At 44.7% G+C, this 13,329-nt stretch overlaps 1 protein-coding gene across 3 annotated transcripts in view; it reads left to right on the forward strand.

Moving 5' to 3' along the window:
• The first annotated feature begins 601 nt into the window (after positions 1-601).
• The window catches only part of dhx9 (DEAH (Asp-Glu-Ala-His) box helicase 9), a 67,094-nt gene continuing 54,366 nt past the window's right edge, over positions 602-13,329 (forward strand). Inside the window, exons 1-2 of one of the 3 annotated variants that reach the window (XM_048538889.2) lie at positions 632-712; positions 7,202-7,535. The gene's annotated coding sequence lies outside the window, so the exon portion shown is untranslated. Of the gene's footprint in view, positions 713-7,201; positions 7,536-13,329 lie in introns of all 3 variants that reach the window. The other 2 variants (XM_059647842.1, XM_048538887.2) reach the window with 2 other exon arrangements.

Raw genomic sequence — 13,329 nt, forward strand, 5'->3', positions numbered from 1 at the left:
GCGTTTGATCTCCCTGTTTACTTGAAAGACGGGAGGAAAGGGGAAGAGGACGTTTTGGAATGGTCCGCAGGGCAGTTGAAAGGGGAAGATGTGTTACAGCCATGTAACGTTTAATGTGAAAATTTGGGGGAAGACGGAAAAGGAAGCGTGTGTGGCTCTCTGTAGGAAGGGAAAGAGCGGAAATGTGGAAAATATATGGGAGATAGTGGTACAAGAACCCCATTTTCTTGGCCAATTTTTTTTGTTTATCTGAATTAATAGTACTTTCCATGATTGTGCACAATTTCGTTTCATAATATTACTGTGATGCTTTTTCACTTTGCTGAATTAAAAGCGCTCTATAAATGAAAGCAGTTGTTGATTCAGTAGCACCTCACGCCTTCATCCGAGATTGTCTTTGACCAAACCAACTGGTTGGAGGTGGGGGTGGATGTAGGAAGCTGGAGAACAAAACAAAGTTGAGGTAAAACCTAATAAATCTTGGTGTTAGTATTTTAAAATTACAGTAGAAGTACATTACTGAAATGTAAATGATTTCCGGCCTTTACAGCAATTGGTAGTTTGTAAAATGTAAGGAAGGTGTGGAGACTTCTTTTCCCCCGCTTCCTGTGGAAGTTGCTGTCTTTGGGGAAAGGGGGTGACGCCATTTTGTTGTCCCGGATCCCGGGTCGGAGGCCAGCGGCGGTTCGTGGAACCCGGCAGCTGGCTTACGGTGAGTGGCGCCCGGGTTTGATGGCGGGGAAGCGGGTGAGGGATGGCGGAGAGTGGGGTTTGGTGACCGCCGATGATTCCCCCTCCTTTGAGGTGACGGTCTCCGGACTCGTTGCAGACTGTGCGTGATATGGTTGTCAGAGCTTCCGCACAGCGCACTTTGTCACGAGTCACTCATGGTTTCAGGGAATGGCTACCCTTCCAGCACCAACTGTAGAAGTTTAAAATTTTGAGGTTTGGACCTCGAGGGAAGAAATCAGGTTTTGTTTTCGAGTCCAATTTGACTCTTAACAGTCAAATTGGACTCGGACTCGGAACGTGAACTAGGTACCTCCACCACCACCTTTTAACCGTTTCTATTTGTTTTCAGTATACGCAGTCTTTTGTTTGAAGAACACAAGTTTAATTTTGGTAATGCGTGCTAACATAAAATATTCTAATCGGAAACCTCTTTATAAATTAATGTGCTCATGATCATAATGAAAATTCATAATCGTCGCACTCGTTCCTCACCTACTTGTGATGACTTTAAACCAACCATTGGCATTATTATTATGGTAGAATACAGAGAAAATTAGGACTGAATTATATTTAGAGATAATGGGAACTGCAGATGCTGGAGAATTCCAGGATAATAAAATGTGAGGCTGGGTGAACACAGCAGGCCAAGCAGCATCTCAGGAGCACAAAAGCTGACGTTTCGGGCCTAGACCCTTCATCAGAGAGGGGGATGGGGAGAGGGGACTGGAATAAATAGGGAGAGAGGGGGAGGCGGACCGAAGATGGAGAGAAAAGAAGATAGGTGGAGAGAGTATAGGTAGGGAGGGGATAGGTCAGTCCAGGGAAGACGGACAGGTCAAGGAGGTGGGATGAGATTAGTAGGTAGATGGGGGTGCGGCTTGGGGTGGGAGGAAGGGATGGGTGAGAGGAAGAACCGGTTAGGGTGCAGAGACAGGTTGGACTGGTTTTGGGATACAGTGGGGGGAAGAGCTGGGCTGGTTGTGTGGTGCAGTGGGTGGAGGGGGCGAACTGGGCTGGTTTAGGGATGCAGTTGGGGAAGGGGAGATTTTGAAACTGGTGAAGTCCACATTGATACCATTAGGCTGCAGGGTTCCCAGGTGGAATATGAGTTGCTGTTCCTGCAACCTTCGGGTGGCATCATTGTGGCAGTGCAGGAGGCCCATGATGGACATGCCATCTAAAGAATGGGAGGGGGAGTGGAAATGGTTTGCGACTGGGAGGTGCAGTTGTTTGTTGCGAACTGAGCGGTGGTGTTCTGCAAAGCGGTCCCCAAGCCTCCGCTTGGTTTCCCCAATGTAGAGGAAGCCGCACCGGGTACAGTGGATGCAGTATACCACATTGGCAGATGTGCAGGTGAACCTCTGCTTAATGTGGAATGTCATCTTGGGGCCTGGGATAGGGGTGAGGGAGGAGGTGTGGGGGCAAGTGTAGCATTTCCTGCAGTTGCAGGGGAAGGTGCCGGGTGTGGTGGGGTTGGAGGGCAGTGTGGAGCGAACAAGGGAGTCACGGAGAGAGTGGTCTCTCTGGAAAGCAGACAGGGGAGGGGATGGAAAAATGTCTTGGGTGGTGGGGTCGGATTGTAAATGGCGGAAGTGTCGGAGGATGATGCGTTGTATCCGGAGGTTGGTAGGGTGGTGTGTGAGAACGAGGGGGATCCTCTTTGGGCGGTTGTGGCGGGGGCGGGGTGTGAGGGATGTGTAGCGGGAAATACGGGAGACGCGGTCAAGGGCGTTCTCGATCACTGTGGGGGGGAAAGTTGCGGTCCTTGAAGAACTTGGACATCTGGGATGTGCGGGAGTGGAATGTCTTATCGTGGGAGCAGAGGCGGAGGAATTGGGAATAGGGGATCTAATTTTTGCAGGAGGGTGGGTGGGGGGGAGGAGGTGTATTCTAGGTAGCTGTGGGAGTCGGTGGGCTTGAAATGGACATCAGTTCCAAGCTGGTTGCCTGAGACGGAGACTGAGAGGTCCAGAAAGGTGAGGGATGTGCTGGAGATGGCCCAGGTGAACTGAAAGTTGGGGTGGAAGGTGTTGGTGAAGTGGATGAACTGTTCGAGCTCCTCTGGGGAGCAAGAGGCGGCGCCGATACAGTCATCAATGTACCGGAGGAAGAGGTGGGGTTTGGGGCCTGTGTAGGTGCGGAAGAGGGACTGTTCCACGTAACCCTCAAAGAGGCAGGCATAGCTGGGGCCCATGCGGGTGCCCATGGCCACCCCCTTAGTCTGTAGGAAGTGGGAGGAGTCAAAAGAGAAGTTGTTGAGTGTGAGGACGAGTTCAGCTAGGCGGATGAGGGTGTCGGTGGAGGGGGACTGGTCAGGCCTGCGGGACAGGAAGAAGCGGAGGGCCTTGAGGCCATCTGCATGCGGAATGCAGGTGTATAGGGACTGGACGTCCATGGTGAAGATGAGGTGTTGGGGGCCAGGGAATTGGAAGTCCTGGAGGAGGTGGAGGGCGTGGGTGGTGTCACGGACGTAGGTGGGGAGTTCCTGGACCAAAGGGGAGAAAATGGAGTCCAGATAGGTGGAGATGAGTTCGGTGGGGCAGGAGCAGGCTGAGACGATGGGTCGACCAGGGAAGGCAGGTTTGTGGATTTTGGGAAGGAGATAGAAACGGGCCGAGCGGGTTTGGGGAATAATAAGTTTGGAGGCTGTGGGTGGGAGGTCCCCTGAGGTGATGAGGTCATGAATGGACCATTTCCACTCCCGCTCCCATTCTTTAGATGACATATCCATCATGGGCCTCCTGCAGTGCCACAGTGATGCCACCCGAACGTTGCAGGAACAGCAACTCATATTCCGCCTGGGAACCCCGCAGCCTAATGGTATCAATGTGGACTTCACCAGCTTCAAAATCTCCCCTTCCCCAACTGCATCCCTAAACCAGCCCAGTTCGCCCCCTCCACCCACTGCACCACACAACCAGCCCAGCTCTTCCCCCCCCCCCCCCCCGCATCCCAAAACCAGTCCAACCTGTCTCTGCCTCCCTAACCTGTTCTTCCTCTCACCCATCCCTTCCTCGCACCCCCATCTACCTACTAATCTCATCCCACCTCCTTGACCTGTCCGTCTTCCCTGGACTGACCTATCCCCTCCCTACCTCCCCAACTATACTCTCTCCACCTATCTTCTTTTCTCTCCATCTTCGGTCCGCCTCCCCCTCTCTCCCTATTTATTCCAGTTCCCTCTCTCCATCCCCCTCTCTGATGAAGGGTCTAGGCCCGAAACGTCAGCTTTTGTGCTCCTGAGATGCTGCTTGGCCCTCTGTGTTCATCCAGCCTCACATTTTATTGTCCTGAATTATATTTATTTGTGTTTTCCGGTGAAATTCAATCAAGCATCGCCTCTACTTGACCTTAGGCCGACGCTTGTTATTTTATAGCCCAAAGTGCTTCTACAGATGTTTGGTCTTAACGCTCTAGGAGAAATGCAGCATGAAATTGACTGGCAGATTTATAGAAAGGCATGTAGGTTTGTTGTTACCTTTTTCTGACGTGCGATGTAGTGTTTTTAATAATTACAAACGAAAGTTTCTGACCCTCGACGTTGGTGGTCTGCATTACCCCTTGCCAGGTATTGCACGCAGTTTATTTATCTAGAAGCAGGGTGAATATTGTTGGCTAATAGATTAAAAATACCATGGCTAATTTGTTGGTGGGAAAATAAGGCATCCTGTATGTGATAGCACTTACGGATATAAAGCAAAAGAAACAACAGTTGCATTTCTTGTAAAATTAGAATAATTCATTGCATTTGAGATATTAATACAGGGTGCAGTGTTCCTAAGTTTTAACTATGTTTATTGTGCTAATAGTTTGAGATGTAGTGTTAGCTCATCGAGCCGGTTGTTCTGTGGTCTGCGGATGTTTTGTCTCCCTTCTAGGCAACCTCATCAATGTGACCTGTAAATGAAGTGTTTGGTGTTCTGCTTCCTTCTGGATTTATATGATCCTCTGGTGTGATGGTCTTCGCTTCTGGTTCTGTTGTTTCAGCAGTGGTCTGTATATGGGGTTTATTTCTATGTGATTTGTTAATGGAGTCCTGTGTTGACAAACAGGCTTCCAGAAATTTCCTTGCATGTCTGATATTCACTTATCCCAGTACGGTCACTTTGTCCCAGTCAAACTGATGGCCTTTATTGTCTGTGTGTATTGAGACAAGTGAATATTGGTCATGGGGGATAGCAGGAACTGCAGATGCTGGAGAATCTGAGATAACAAGGTGCAGAGCTGGAGGAACACAGCAGGCCAAGCAGCATCAGAGAAGCAGAAAGGGAAGGGTGTGGGCCTTCCTGCTCCTTGGCCTGCTGTGTTCATCTAGCTCGACACCTTGTTATCTCTGAGTATTGGTCATGTCTTATTACTGCCACCTGTTGTTCATGTATCCTGGTCATGAGTTTCCTCCCTATTTGTCCAATGTAATGATTATTTAACGGGACTCCATTAACCAACGCATAGAAAATGACCCTGTACACAGTCCGCTGCTGAAACAACAGAACTGGAAGCACCAAGACCGTTGCACCAGAGGAAGTTGCACTGATGTTGCCTTGAAGGGTAACAAAATGTTTGCACACCACACAACAACTGGCTCAGTGAGTTAACTGCATCCACAACCTGAGCTACAAATTTTTGCTAAGATAATTTTGAGATTTTTGATGTGAGAGATCTATCTCCTTTGTTTTTTTGAAACAGGTGAGGCAGATTTATAAGTCTATTAGGATGCTGCATTACACATTGAAGAATAGGAACTTGTGCAACAATTCTGCGCTGAACCTTTGTTAATCACAGTTTTGGATTTAGAATTGTCTCCAGTTAAGGTGAAAATATTGAGGCCTTGGTGAGGATTCATTGGTGATTCACAAGTATGATATTAGACATGATAGTAATTAGTGACGTGAAGATTCTGAAAAGAGTGAGATTTTTCTCCTTAATGCAGAAAAAGTGAAGGGAAGATAATTTTGTTGATATCTTAATTAAATTGTATAGGCATAGTCTGACTTGTATAATAGACAATAGGTGCTGGAGTAGGCCATTCGGCCCTTCGAGCCAGCACCACCATTCATTATGATCGTGGCTCATCATCCGCAATCAGTATTCTGTTCCTGCCTTATCCCCATACCCCTTGATTCCACTATCTTTAAGAGCTCTATCCATCTCTTTCTTGAAAGTATCTAGAGAGTTGGCCTCCACTGCCTTCTAGGGCAGAGCATTCCATATATCCACCACTCTCTGGGTGAAGAAGTTTTTCCTCAAGGCTTGTCAAGGTAAAGTTGTGTATCAGACTGAAGTGGGGGGTGCATGGTGGGTTACCCAACAATTGGCAGCACAGCAAATGAGTGGACATAGTGGCACAATGGCTCCATGAGGTACTGCTGCTTCACAGTGCCAGGGAACCGGGTTTGAATCCAGCTTTGAGCAACTATTTCTTTGAAGTTTGCATTTTCTCCCATGCCTGGTGATCGGTTTCCTCCCAGTCCAAAGATCTGCAGGTTAGGTAGAGCGGCTATGCTAAATTACCCCATAGTGTCCAGGGATGTGCAGGTTTGGTGGATTAGTCAGGATAATTAAAAGGATAGGCAGGAATCTGTGATTCACTGTGGAGAAGCCTAATAAAGTTATTGATTCACTTGAGCTCCAAGTGGTATACTGCTTGAACTTATCAAACATGGAAAACGGGTACTGCAGCATCTACATGAGCTGTCTCTGGTGAAAGGAAACAGCAATGTCCAGGATCAGCACAGTGCAAAGTTTGCGACTCTTTGCAAGAATTAGTAATACTACAATTGCAATAACTGTGGAGGCTGTTCCCTCTTAACCATCATGGCAAAACATTGGTCAAATTGACCTTGCCACGGCTAATCGCATCTACCCTGGATACCGGTATAGTTTCAGAACTAGGAGATTTACAGTAGCCATAACTTCTGTATTTATCAGTTTCACCAAGACCATATGAGCAGTGGCCTTCTATAGTCAGAGATGTACAGTGCAGGAACAGACCCTTTGGCCCAACTTGTCCATGCTGACACGATACCCTCAGTTAATTTAGTGGCATTTGTCAGCATTTAGCCCTTATCCTTCTTAACCCTCCCTACTCATGTACCCATCCAGATGCCTTTTAAGTGTCGTAATTGAACCAGCCTCTATTACCATCTCTGGCAGCTCGTTCTGTAAATGTGCCCCCCTCTGCGTGAAAATGTTGCCCCTTAGGTCCCTTTTAAATCTTGCCCCTCTTATCTAAAATATATGCCCTCTAGTTTGGGACTCCCCTACCCTGAGGGAACCACCTTGGCTATTCTTCCTATCCTTGTCCTTGATTTTATAAACATCTCTCAGGTCACCCCTCAGCCTCTGACTCTACAGGGAGAATATCCCCAGCCTATTTAGCCTCTCCCTATAGCTCTAATTGTCCAATACTGGCAACTTGCGTGTAAAGCTTCTCTGAACTTTTTCAACTTTCACAACATCTTTCCTACAGCAGGAAGACCAAAATTGATGATGGGATTCCAAAAGTGGCCCAACCAATGTCTTGTACAGCCTCAACATGACTTCCCAACTCCAATACTCAATGGCACCTATCAATGAAGCCAACCATACCCAATGATACCAACAACTCCACTTTGAAAAAAGTCTGAACTTGCACTGCAAGATCTCTGTTCGGCAACACTCCCCCATACCTGACGATGGAGTGTAAAAGTCCTGGCCTGATTTGCTCTACCAGAATGCAGTACATCACATTCATCTAAATTGAACTCCATTTGCACGTCTTGGCTTGTTTTCCCCATCTAATCAAGGATCTGTTGTATTCTGAGGTAATCTTCCTTGCTTTCCACTACTCCATGAGTTTTGATATCATCTGCAAACTTAGTGAACATACCTCATTTATTCACATTCGAATCATTTACATAAATGACAAAAGGCAGTAGATCCAGCACAGATCCTTGTGGCATACCACCGATCTCAGGCCTCCAATCCCAAAAAACAATCGTCCACCACCACGTTGTGTCTTCTACCGTCAAGGCAGTTTTTTTGTCCGAATGGCTAGTTCTCCTTCTATTCCATATGATTTAACCTTGCCAGATTCCTTGAAAGTCAAAGGAAATTGGCTGTTCGCTGAAGCCAATTTGATCTCTTTCCATCACACCCTATTAGATAAGGTCAGTTATGACAGAGCTGGTCTGAAATCCTGGAATTCCCCCCCTGAAGGTCATTGTGGGTCACCCCACAGCAGGGGGACTGAAGTGGTTCAAGAACGCAGCAGATCACCTTCTCAAGGACAACCAGGAATGGACAAGCTCATCCCACAAATGAATTTTTGAAAAATCAGAAATTCACTGTGGGGTCGATGAGGATGCTGGCCCAGTCTGTGTTGTCTAATATTATAAGCTAAACATGTTCAGTTGTGTTTTCTGTTCTGTTTATGTCTTTCTGTGCAGCACACTATGCTATTCACTAGGTCACTGACTTTACTGTGGCTCTGGAGAAGGCTGTCCCTATAGTTCAGCTTCTTGATTTTCCCAGTATTGTGCCAGTGCTCCCTGAATCAGAAACCACAGTTGTCATCAGTATTTGAGTCAAACATTCCAATTCTCTGATAAATGTGTGGCTTAAAGATTGGTTTGGTGGAAAGGGTTTCATTTTGTGGGACATTGGTGCCAGAAATGAGGAAGAAGGGAGCTCTTCCTGTGTGATGGATTCATTGAAATGGTGCTGGGGCCACCATCCTGGTGAATTGAATAACTGGGGCTGTGGAAAAGAAAATTAAGGTAATTTGCAAAGGGGTACAAGGTTTGGGAGAGGGGAAGTGTATACTTACAAGGCAGACTATGACAGCACTCTGGGGCAGCTGTTTAGATACCCATATTACCCATCTCATTGCTGTGGAAAGGCTGCCAACATCATCAAAGACAAATTCTAGCCCGGCAATGCTCCCTTCCAACCTCTTCTGTCAGGCAGAAGATGCAGAAGCTTGAACACCATGAACCAGCAGTATCAAGAACAAATTTTTTCCTGCTGTTATTTGACTGATGAATGGACTCGCTAATTTCAAATAATGCTGATCTTGTCAATATTGATCTTGCTGAGCGCACGTCCTATACAGTGTAACCTGTGTGCCTTATACTGTCTTAATTTTTTTTTAACCACCCTGTGATCTGTGTGTCCTTGCTTAGAATGATCTACTTGTACTGCTTGCAGAGCTTTCCATTGTACTCAGGTGCCTGTGACAATAAATCACATCAATCAATCATTGATATGGCAGAAACAGAGTCAACAAACATAGAAAAACAGAATACATAGGATCAAAAGGAAGAAAGAATTAATGATTCTTTATTTGAATGCACGTAGTATTTGGTACAAAATATTTTAATTAACTGCACAGATACAGGCTTGTGATTGTGATCTTGTCTCCATTATGGAGTCATGATTGCAAGGATGTCAGAGCTGGGAACTAAATATTCGGGGTATGAAATTTTAGAAAAGGACATGGAAGAAAGGGAAGTGCAGTAGCACTGTTAAGCACAGAATGGAATAAGTATGATAACAAGAAGTAATCTTGAATTAGTTGATGTAGAATCTATATATGTGGAAGTATTTTTTTAAATGGAAAGAAGACACTGGTACGAATCATCTTTAGGCCCCACAACAGTGGCTACTTTGTGGGACAGATAATAAATCTGAAGATAATGTAAGCATGTAACAAAGACGGTATATTAATCCTGGATGATTTTAATCTTTGAGATAATCGGAATGGCAGAAAAATTTATCGTGTATCCAGCGTTGTATGCTAGACCAATATGTTGTGGATTGAACAAGTCATCAGCATAATTTGCATCTGGTGATGCATAAGGAGGCAGGTTCAATAAATCATATCAGAGTAAAAGCTCTGCGAGGAAACAATGATCATAACAACATGGTAGAATTTTGCTTTTGATTTGAGAGGGAGGAACTTGGGTCAGAAACACCTGTGCTAAACTTAAATAATGGTAATGACAAAGCAGTGAGGCAGAGCCAGCACAGATTGTGAAAAAGAATTTAGCAGCAAAGACTGTTGAGAAACAATAGCAAATGCTAGAGAAATTAGTTCATGGCTCACAGGAAAGACCGTAGTCCAGTGATGATGAAATATTCTAGAATAGTTATAAGCCAACCGTGGTTAACCAAGGAAGTTAACAGTTGTATCAAATTGAATGAAAAAAAAGTACTATCAAGACTGACAGCAAGACCTTGTTTAAATGTATGAACAGGTGTTGGGTTCCCTTTTAGGAGATTCCTACACACTTGATACAAATGTGGCACAAGGGCGGCACGGTGGCTCAGTGGTTAACACTGCAGCCTCACAGCGCCAGGGACCCAGGTTCGATTCCAGCCTCGGGCGACTGTTTGTGTCTGCGTGGGTCTCCTCCCACAGTCCAAAAATGGGCAGGCTAGGTGGATTGGCCATGCTAAATTGCCCATAGTGTTCGGGGGTGTGTGGATTATAGGGGGATGGGTCTGGGTGGGATGCTTCAAGGGGTGGTGTGGACTTGTTGGGCCTGTTTCCACACTGTAGGGAATCTAATCTAATCTAAATGCAATACACCAACTTCTTTGAACAGCCAGTTTGTTTAAGCAAGCACAAGCTTTTGGAGGATCACTTAACAAACTTCGCACTGCTTGTGGAGCCGTGTCAAGTGATGTTGTCTATAAGGGAACTATCCTCCCTTTTGTATAGGTTTTTTTTTAGCACAGTCAGACATGTATGTATGTAAATACAGTTTTTTTTCGCCCTCATAGTTACCTGCCTAGCAACAGTGATAGTACGTAACTTAATCATCTAACAGTAAAACAGAGGTCAGCCGCCCAAAAACCATGTGAGAGACTGGACAGTTGCTTATCTTTTTAGCCTTAGTTCAGTTTTTATAGAGAGCAGAATATAATTGGAGTACCATATTTTGTCTGCGAGACAGGGGCGCCCCTGAAGCATCTAATTTCTTAGAAATGTTACGTTTTCAGAGCAGAACAGATATTCACACTTTAACATTTCACAGGAAGAGAGAAGCCAAAGAGAGCACAGTAGAGAACACACCCCTTAGAGAATGTGGCTGGGAAAATAATACTAAAGAACCAGGAAATAGCAGAGGATTTGAATTTAAATTCATGGCAGAGTACTGTAATAGCATTTCAAAATTACTAAATATTTAAGGAGTAAAAGGAATAGAGGAAATAAATACAATAACTACCATTAGAGTTAAAGTACTTGAGAAATTAATAGAGCTAAAGACCCCTGGACCTGATGGGATGTGTCATAGGACATTAACGTAACTAGCATCCACTAAGATGGTGGATGCACTGGTAGCAATCTTCTGAGAATCTTTAGATTCTGAAAAGTCCCAGAGAACTGGAAAACTTCCAATGAAACACATTTCGTTTAAGAAGTGAAAGGGACCCAAAAAAAAGTCATGACCAGTTAGCTCAATGTCTGTAACTGGGAAAGTGTTAGGGTGTATTATAAAGCATGTAATAGCAGAATGTTTAGAAATACATAATAAGGTTAAGCAAAGTCAGTATGGCTTCATGAAACAGAAATCATGGTTGATGAATTTACTAGAATTCCTTGAGGAGCTAACAGGCAAATTAGATAAGGGGGAAGCAGTAGATATATTTGAGTTTTCAGAAGACATTTGATCAGGTACCATACGTTAAACTACTTCAGAAGACCCCATGCTGGTGGAAGTAGTACCTTAATGTGGATCAGGGATAGGCTAACAAATAGAAAAAAGAATTGGGATAAGGGGGTGTGTTTTCAGGCTGGCAGCCTGACACTTGTAGTTTGCAATAGGGATCAGTGTTGGGGCCACGATTATTTACAATATATGTTAATGATCCGGATGAAGGATGTGAATGTATACTTTTGTCAAGTTTGCGGATAACAAAATAGGTGAGAATGCAAGTGGTGATGATGACGTAGTCTGTTGAGGGATTTAGACAGGTTAAACAAGTGGGCAAAAATTTAGCAGATGCAGTATAATGTGAGAAAATGTGATGTTATGCAATTTGGTAGGAAGATTACAGTAACTAAATATTACTCAAACAGAGAAAGATTGCAGAAAGTTACAGATCGGCAATTTGGGAGTTCTCGTCCTTGTGTTGCAAAGTTCAGCGCGTACTGATGAAAGAAAATGGAATATTAGCCATAATTTCTAATGTAGTATAATAGAAATCAGCATTTGCTAAAACTATACAAGGCACTCATCAAACCACAGATGAAATACCGTGAATAGTTTTGTTCCCTTATCTAAGGAAAGATGTACCAGCAGGTGAGGCAGTCCATGCAAGGTTCAGTAGGCTGATAGCACATATGTGGAAGCAAGGTCATTGGGGTCATTTAAGAGACTGCTGGACATGTATATGGTCACAGAAATTTGAGGGTGCATACATGAGGATCAATGGTCGGCACAACATTGTAGGCTGAAGGGCCTGTTCTGTGCTATACTGTTCTATGTTCTATGAAGGGACTGCGTTAAAAGGAGAGGTTGCATTGGTCGGGCCTGTAGTTGTTGGCATTTAAAGGAATGAGAGGCAACCTTATTGAAACAAACGATGCTTGGGGGACTTGACAGGACAAATACAGAAAGGTTGTTTCTCCTTGAATGCAGAATACAGGCATAATGGCAGGATTCTCACCAGTATGGAGGAACAGAGCCATCTTGTGGTCCACATCTGTAGACCCCTCAAAGTTGCTACTCAAGTTGATAGGGTTGTTAAGAAGGCATAAGGTGTGTTGGCTTTCAGTGGCAGGGCAATTGAGTTTAAGAGCTGTGTGGTTATGCTGCAGCTCTATAAAAGCCTGGTTAGACCACACTTGGAATATTGTATTCCGTTCTGGTGACCTCGTTATAGGAAGGATGTGGAAGCTTTAGAGAGGACTGGAGTGTAGGTCTTATGAGGAAAAGTTGAGAGAGCTTGGGCTTTTCTCTTTGGAGCGAAGGATAAGTGGTGACTTGATAGAGGTGTACAAGATGATGAGAGGCATAGAGTGGGTAGTCAGAGAATTTCTCCCAGAACAGAGATGGGTATTATGAGAGGATGTGATTTTAAGGTGATTTGAAAGGCGGTCAAGAGGAGATGTCAGAGGTAGGTTCTTTACACAGAGTAGTGAGTGTGTGGAATGCGCTGCTGGCAGTTTTAATGGAGTCAGATACTTTAGACACTTTTAAATGACTCTTGGATAGACACATGGAGGATAGTAAAATGTAGGGTATGCAGAGTAGTTTGATCATTGTAGGATAATGGTTGGCACAACATCATGGGCTGAAGGGCCTTTATTGTACTACTTGGAACAGTACTTGCCCTTCAGCCCATGATGTTGTGCGACTTATTATCTTATTAAGATCAATCTACCCTGCATATCCGTAGAAATGTACGTTCTGTGTTTGAGAGAGTCCAGCGATGGATGCCATAATGTCAGAATAAGAGGTTGTACCTTAAAGACAAATGAGGAAGAGTTTTTTGAGGATCGTGAATCTATCAAGTTGTTTAGTGCAGCGAGATGTCAGAGCTGGGTTATTAAATACATTCAGGGCTGAGATGGATCAATTTTTTTTTTTGTAATCAGAAAGAGAATCA

This window comes from Stegostoma tigrinum, chromosome 8, assembly GCF_030684315.1.
Source record: "Stegostoma tigrinum isolate sSteTig4 chromosome 8, sSteTig4.hap1, whole genome shotgun sequence".
Taxonomy (NCBI): Eukaryota; Metazoa; Chordata; class Chondrichthyes; order Orectolobiformes; family Stegostomatidae; genus Stegostoma; species Stegostoma tigrinum.